Consider the following 8,250-nt stretch of genomic DNA (forward strand, 5'->3'; position numbering starts at 1 on the left):
GTTTGCTTTTACTTGTGAAATTTTGTGTACATACTGTTGTCTGAATGTTAATTGAACATGTATACATTTTGATAATTTAGCTTCCTTAGGTTTATGACTTACAGAAACTGCTTCCTGTAAATAACATGTTTTATGCCATACAATCTTGGATCTTTCTTAACCTTGATCATTGACTTTCTGACATGAATTGTACTTCATTTGCATTGTTATTGTGAAAAGTTTTAAAATCCTAAAAACTACAAAAATATTTTTCAGTGTGTTGATATTTATTTTGAAAAATACAAAAACATTTTATTTGTTTGCTTATGTGAATATGTGTATATTTCCTTGAAGTTACAAATTGTGTCTCGACGTCAAAAAGAAACGAACTACACATCTCAAATCATAAACCTGTTAAAGTCTTCAAAATGAAAATATTTTGCGTGTAAAATCAGCCAGTGGAAGTGAATAGAAGGAATTATTGGGGTTTCTAAAACGCAAAACTATTTTATAAAGGGAGGAGACAGTCGACCGATTTATAACATAAGTCGGTCGATGTTGAAAAAAGTCGACCGACTTACTCGTTTGTTATAATGTCGACCGTTTATCAAGTATGTCGACTGATTGTCACATATGTCGACCGACATAACACCAAAGTCGGCCGATTGTCGAGCTGGGTATAAAAAGGCCTCAGACGGCCGATTTTCTTTATTTCGTACGATTGTGTTGATTTACCAAAAAATTCGAACTTTGCAAGGAAGAGCTTTTGATCGTGTTTTTCGTATACATCTTTGAATTGTGATTCCATCGCCATTAACCAATCAAGGTAATTCTTTTTCAATCGAAAGTTATTGAAGTTTTCTTGTTTATTTTTCATTTTCGATTAAATTGGTGCGAATTAGGATATGTTAGAGTTAGTTGAATACTAGATCATGTATATTGGCTTTCTCTGGATCTTTATTAGTCTTTGATTGAAACAAAACACCATAAAATCGGTGGATTTGAGTTCGGATCTGCGTTTTTGCTTCGTTAGATAAATCGACCGATTGACTTCCTAATTCGACCGATTTACCCTATGTCGGGCGACTTTATAAGTCGATCGATTTGTATAAATGTCGGTCAACTGTCCTTGAAAATCGACCATATTACATAGTATGTCGACCGACTGTTGTTTCCTGTATTCTTTTTATGGTTTCCGATTTAACGCTTTTCGATTATTGTATATATGTTTGTATAGCAGAATAAATGGCTCAACTAGGTAGTCCAGTGAACGAAGATGTACATGAGGAAGAGGTGATTCTGTCCAAGAATCTTCCAGGCCTGACGGCAAGCGAAAATGCCAATCTAGAGGCATGTCTAAACGAGGAAGGACCTGAAGCAAAGGAAGGCTTCGTTGATATTATCAAATTCTTGAAAAGGTCCTGGATTCATACTGCAATAACTCTAGAATGCAAGGCATACTACTCACACCAACGAGAATTCTGGAACAATGCTTCTATTGTCACTGAACAAGGAAGAAAGGTGATACGAAGCAGCGTTGGTGGTACAATTGTAAAGATCTCGGCACAGACAGTTCGTGAAGACTTAGGTTTTCCAGATAATGATTCTATGCCAGTCACACTGAATAGAACTAAGGTCCGAAGGTGTCTAGTAAGATGTGGATACTCTGGTGATCCAATGAAAGGTGCTGTTAAGAGAACTCGATTCTGTCATCAATACAAATACCTAACTTTGGTGTTGTTAAGATGCATGAGTCCAATGGTAGGCGGTTTTGATGAGCTGAATGAGACTTATAGCTCAATGTTTGCAGCACTAGTTCTTCATGCGGACTTCAATTTCTCCGAAGTAATTTTCAGAAGCATGTTGGTGAACGTGAAAAAAGAGAGCCACTTAATGTTTCCTAGGTTCTTGCAGGTGATGATTGAAAAGCAAGTGCAAGGATTGAATAAGGTTTGGGAGGATGAGATTAAGCTGGATCATCTGAACGATTTGACTTTCAATCGAGTCAAGCAAAAGAGAGGTCCGGATGAACCATTCAAGAGATTGGTTGGCCACCTCGCAAATGAAAACTATGTATGTCCACCAGGTGCTGCCTGTCTTCATGAGAACAGTACGTCTGGTAATGAAGATGATATCGTCGCAGTTGGTGAAGACGATCAAGAGGTTAATCAGCCACCGCCAGTTGTTACAACTGAACAGATACTGGTTAATGAAGACGATGAAGGAGATGACTTTGACCCTGATCAATTCGAGCTGAGAAAGCGAAAACAATCTGAGGGTCCTTCGGTTATGACAAAGCCGAAGCAGAGGCGCATAAGATTCATTAAGAAGGCAAAAAGGACTGAGTCGTCCTCAGCTACTGAACAGCGACAATCACAGTAATCACAACCACAACGACAACCTTCAGCTGCTGCTACTCAAGAAACACGTGCTGAAACTGATACAGGAGTTCATGCTGCTGCATCCACGACTGTTATTACACAAGATGCTGCGGTTTCTATATTAAGTGAGAAGGTTGTCAATATGGCTTCTGAATTTGAAAAGTTTAAAGAAAAAGCTGATGAACGAGAGAGAAGAAAGGATGCTGAGATTGCCAAACTGACCAAGCAGGTTGAAGATCAACAGGTTGAATTGAAGAAGTTACAAACTAAGTTTGATGCTCAGAATTTGCTGATTGTAAAGGCTGAGACTACAGCGAACAAGGCACTGTCGAAGGTGCTTGAGTGGGAAAATAATTTCGATATTGAGGCTATTGATCTCGAGGAGGATATAGACTTTGGTAATTTTAACGATCAAGGCGAGGATGAGCTAGGTTTGGATATTGCTAAAGGCACAAGCGAGAACCCACTGTCAGTAATTCCTCTAAATATTGATTATTCTTTACGTGATTTTTTGGCAAAGCAGGATCGTCTGAATCACTCAGTTGTATTTGATGATTTAGAAGAAGGGGAGATCCCGCCGGATCTAAGCGCTGAGGAGCAGGCCGAGCTAGTGCGTCAAGAGCAACAAGAAAGTACTTCAGCTGACGCAACTGCTAGCTCATCTTTTGAGAATCGTTACGATTCTAGTGATGATTTTGAGGAAATTGTCGTAAGTAATGAAAACGACAACGATTTTGATGAAGTAATTATTGAAGATGAACCAATAGGTGATTTTTTGGAGTACGAATGTAATAACGATAAAGATCTACCTACATTTCAAGACTACTTCAAAATGAATGAAGAGCTTCTAAACCGTAAATGCGAAGAAAAAGAAAAGACCGAAGATTTGCCTCCAGGGTTTTTACCGGTCAAGATAAATAAAGAAAAGATAGAAGTTCTAGAAGCTGAGTGGAAGATCCTGTTGAGGATCAGAAAATATTGTGAGAAGCCAGCGCCGGAACCTGAATGGATGAATTACATTAATAGACCGGCGAATCTTTTGGCTAAAGGAAAAATAATTGCATGGGCCTACATTAAAGAGTTGAATATATACGCAATAAAGAAGGAGTACGGAGTGGATTACATCAAACATGGATACGAGTTCACGTCTCTACCGTACTTTGAATTTATGCAGGTTGCTAGGCTCAAAATGTTATATAGGGATTATGACGGAATTCCTAATAATGTCTGCAAGAAGATAAGACATTCGTACTTGTCAAAGGACTTTGAGGGATTCAGCCCTCAATTTCCCACGATCACTTATCGAACAAACAAGAAAACGGGCGAACGAAGAAAGATTGTCAAATACAAGCCAGTAAATTATATGAGAAAGGTTCCTGTGATGAAAATGCCGCAGAACTTTAGCCCACGTTTTCGCTGGTGGTACTACGATGAACACTCAGAGGAGGCAGTCATCGTTTTGGACAAATTGAAGGATGATGAGACAGACTCGATACGGGTTTTAGATCCCGTTTGGTTGAGAAATTGCTGTGAAGCTGACATCTTCACATTGTACTACAATCGGATGCTGTACAGGCCAGAAAATAGAGTTCAAGCACAACAGTACATTCGTGTTGCAAAGGTTTGCTATTTGAACAATATGGTTACAGATCCGTACAGAGATTGAAGCAGATCGAAGAATTATGAGGAACTAGGTCTTAGGGGGAGTTTGTTAGTGCATATTTTGTAATCCCTTGTTTCATGAACTTTAACGTTTTATTCGATCATGTTGTAACCTGTAATATTGTTAAACGTTGATTGTCGATGTGTTATTTTATATTTGTAAACGTTTAAATATAATTCGTAATATTACTCGACAGTCGGCCGACTGACATGGTCAGTCGACCGACTGTCATCCACTGTCGACCGACATAGGAACTGAGGTATTTAAGCCTAATTAATCTTCATTAATTAGGTTAACAACTCTGCACATTACACACACACGAAAACAGTTCTAGGTCGAGTCTCTCTCAATCTTCATGTCCAAATACCACAGAATGTCAGTCTAGGCTTCGTGTTTATCAAGATCTAATCTTGGTTTGACTTGTACGAACCCGAAAACCCATAGATATTCGTTTAAGCTCGTTCTAGTGTTATTCCGCCTCTAGATCGTGTTAGGTTGATTCTAAGATCCTCTCTCAGCGTCTACAATTATGAATGTATAATGTTGGTGATGTATTTGCAACAAAATCAATATCAGTCATTTATATGGAAATTACTAGAGTAGTTTTTATAAAATTATTTACAGAAACATTGGTGTCTGTAATTTAAGGTGATAGCTTTTATGTAAAACAACAAATTGTATAAAAGGGAGCATTTATGAATCACAGTATAAGCTGATAGTATAATTTATTTTCTATTAGTTCTTCACAATTCTGCGAACATCTTTTTCTATGTTTAACCATATATACATTTAATTTAAGATGTGATGGCTTTATATGCGTTTCTTATACAATTTTCTTCTAATTCTAATTCTTATTTAGGTTGTTTTGTTGGTTGAATTACACTATATTAGTAATAGCACATGACTGTTAATCTGGGAAAACCATATAAGAAGATTGAAGCATCTGTTTCGTTAAATTGTCGCCATAACATCATGTCATCGTGGCTAGTTACGATGATATGAGTTGGAGTATAAATTGAGGTGCTACCATGTAATCACAGGAAAATTTTATGTTAACCAATATCCCTTCACGCATGAAGGATCCAGTTTCTAGATGGATTATATATTGCTACTGTTGGAAGGGATGATATGTAATTTCTTTCCTTGATTTTTTCAAAGTTATGGCTGGAAGTTTAGGTTTTTTAACTGCTGAAGTTAACTAACAAGTGGATTTAACTAAATAGGAAGTTGTGATGCAAACCAAACACAATACTTAGAATCAATACTACCTATTTTAGATAGCTGCATGCACCTGTTAGCTCATTTTAAGGTTAAGCTTATAATGGACCTGATCTAAGCATGCAAATGACTAGAAAACCATGATATAACTGAATAAATCATAAGACTAACTGGATTATAATGCAAGTATACATAGCTAATAAAAAGGACTGAGTTTTTGACTTGCACCAGAGTCTTGAAAGAACATAACTAATAATTATATGACACAATGAATTTTTTATTTAGGAACTACCTGGTTCAACAAATCCAGGTATGAGGGCGTAAAAGTCGTTTATTCTTGAATAAATCCCCGAAACTTCCTTGCATGTTGTCATCGTCCAATGCGTGAAACCTCCCTGTTTCAAGAGAATAGAAAAGTATCGTGTCATTTTCTGAATATGACTGATGAAAGTAGACTTTATTCTCCATTTTTGGTGTTGTAGCTTCAATGCATAAACATGTTGTTTCACTAACAAAAATCGCATCTTTTCCCAAGCTCTTTAGTTTCTCGAATTTCGATGTAGATTGATTCAACTTGTGTACCTCAACGGATTTTTCAAACACATCAACCGAAACTAGTAAAAGATGTTGATCAGATTTTGTTAGGTAACATTTTGTAGAAAGCTTATAACGGTTATATGGAACGCAGCTCACATCACGTTGCCGAAAATGATCATCACTTCTCAAAACAACAAGTGTTTTGGAGTTCAAAGCATAAATATCTCGGCCATAAAATGTTAGAAAATTAAACACTTTAGAATAACTTCCGATTTCCAGTCTACGCCAGGATATTTCTTGACCAACAAGGTGGATGCAAACACACGATAGACCGATAGTATTGTATAAAACAACCATACAATCAAGAGAAGTAGGTGCCGCAGAGAAACAACATCTGTCAAAACGATAATTGTCAAGATACGGAAGCTTGCGTATATCACTTGTGAAGGGGTTAAAGAACATTAAGTCTGATGATGTGTTTTTAGACATCAACAACCAACCATTCGCCGAATAATGAATTTGGAGAAGATCACCAGTGAGTTCTTGTGATGTTCTTATGAAGTACTTGTTACCCAACATCAGATCATTAATAGTTATAATGCCCCGATCAGTGTCTAAAACCATGGACCATGTTGATACTAAGGAATATGTCTGTAATCTCGGTATTTCAGTTATGTTGCTCCATCGAATGACAGGTAGTAGCATAGCAAACTGTTTGCATGTTGCACGAAAATTGAGGTAGTCGACATCATCACAAAACTTCAAAATCAACTCCAAGATATGAAATGGAAATCTAAATAAGAGCTCATCATTGACCAACAAAACTTGATATTCCTTGTCCTCTTCTTTTTGTTTAGATTCAACATTGCACTTGATTTCCCCATAATCACCCTCCAACCTACACAAATTATGAATTGAAACATTTTTTCTAGCGTATATAAATATAAAACATATATGAAAAAGAGGTACAAATCAATGAAAAGCAATACCAGCATTCAGGCATGGACCAAATTGCATAGTTTGTTGGTGATAAATCTTTATGCTGTATAGGAGACATGGTGATAGTTTTATTTCGAACATCGTACAAGTACAAATTTATTGCTTCGTACTCGTCGTCTTTGTCAAGAATGTGTATATAACCCCTCAACTCACAGGGAATTGCAGGACTGCAAATCACAGAGCTATTATTAGATAGATCAACAATAAACGTAGCGTCTTTGAGGTCTTCCATTTTCTCCCACAACATACTCGCCGTATCCAATTTAAACAGAAGCACGGCATAAATCTCCTCCTCTTTCACACATGAATAAATGAAAAACAATTCGTCACACGAAGCTTTTAGATAACCAGAACTTCGACAGTAAGGAGGAATTTCGGGTCGTGGAGGTTGTTTCACTAATGGTACTAGATTGATAGCGACTTCCTTATCCCGCACTTCAATGTCGACATGAATGACGAAATTATAACTCAAAACATATATTTTACCATTAAAATAAGTTGGATGAAATAGTGAACAGCGGTCGGATCCTGTGATGTTCCCTAGTAGTTTATCACATGACAATTCTGTCCAGTTGAACTTGTTACTTTTGCTGTCTAAGCTGCAAAAAATAATTTTACACTTTTTTGATGTGGTTAGCAGAAAAATCGAGTTTGGATCATGTGGAGGAGACGACAAACAACATTCAAAATCTTGTATATCTTCTCCGGTACCAACCACCAAAGGTGGGAGTTGTATGATCTTACAAGTTTGTGGGTTCCAAAGAGACCACACTATGTTATCGTATTTTTTATTGAATAGAATCACCCAACCATGAAAACATGCTCGAATACACTTCCCAATCAACTCGGGGATTCGACATCGATAATGAGATAATGGGTTGTGTATGTTGTAAAAAAACTGCTCATGTGTGTCCCCATGGTAGGGCATGGGCTGAACAACCAACCATGGATACTTTGTATGTTGTGGAGGTAACTCATCACATACTGATTCACAATAAATCTTCTTCTGATCCATCTAACATATTCATAAAAATTGCAACAACATTATAACATGTATGATTATACATAAAACAATATTAATAAACACTACGTACAAAGGAAACTATTTGCTCTCGATGAACAGCAAAAAATCACACATACTTACACACAAGCGCTCTGAACAGTATTACCGGAAACAATGCAATGAAAAAGCTGTTTGTGATGCATAGATTTTGGGTATAGATGCTACTGTGTCTTTTGGGTCATAATTTGGCCCACTTTCTTTAATTTATTTTAGCTCTTGTATATTTGTATAGCTTTGTGTCATGTTCTGTACAGATACAATTGGTGTCTTTGTACTTCTTTGGGTTTAGATAATACAAATACCTTTTCTAAAAAAAAAAAATCTGTGCTACATATAATAATATGATATATGAATATTTGGTTATATATATAATCGCGGTTTGCATTATTATAAGCCTGGTAGTACAATAT

The sequence above is a fragment of the Rutidosis leptorrhynchoides genome, chromosome 4 (assembly GCF_046630445.1).
Source record: "Rutidosis leptorrhynchoides isolate AG116_Rl617_1_P2 chromosome 4, CSIRO_AGI_Rlap_v1, whole genome shotgun sequence".
Taxonomy (NCBI): Eukaryota; Viridiplantae; Streptophyta; class Magnoliopsida; order Asterales; family Asteraceae; genus Rutidosis; species Rutidosis leptorrhynchoides.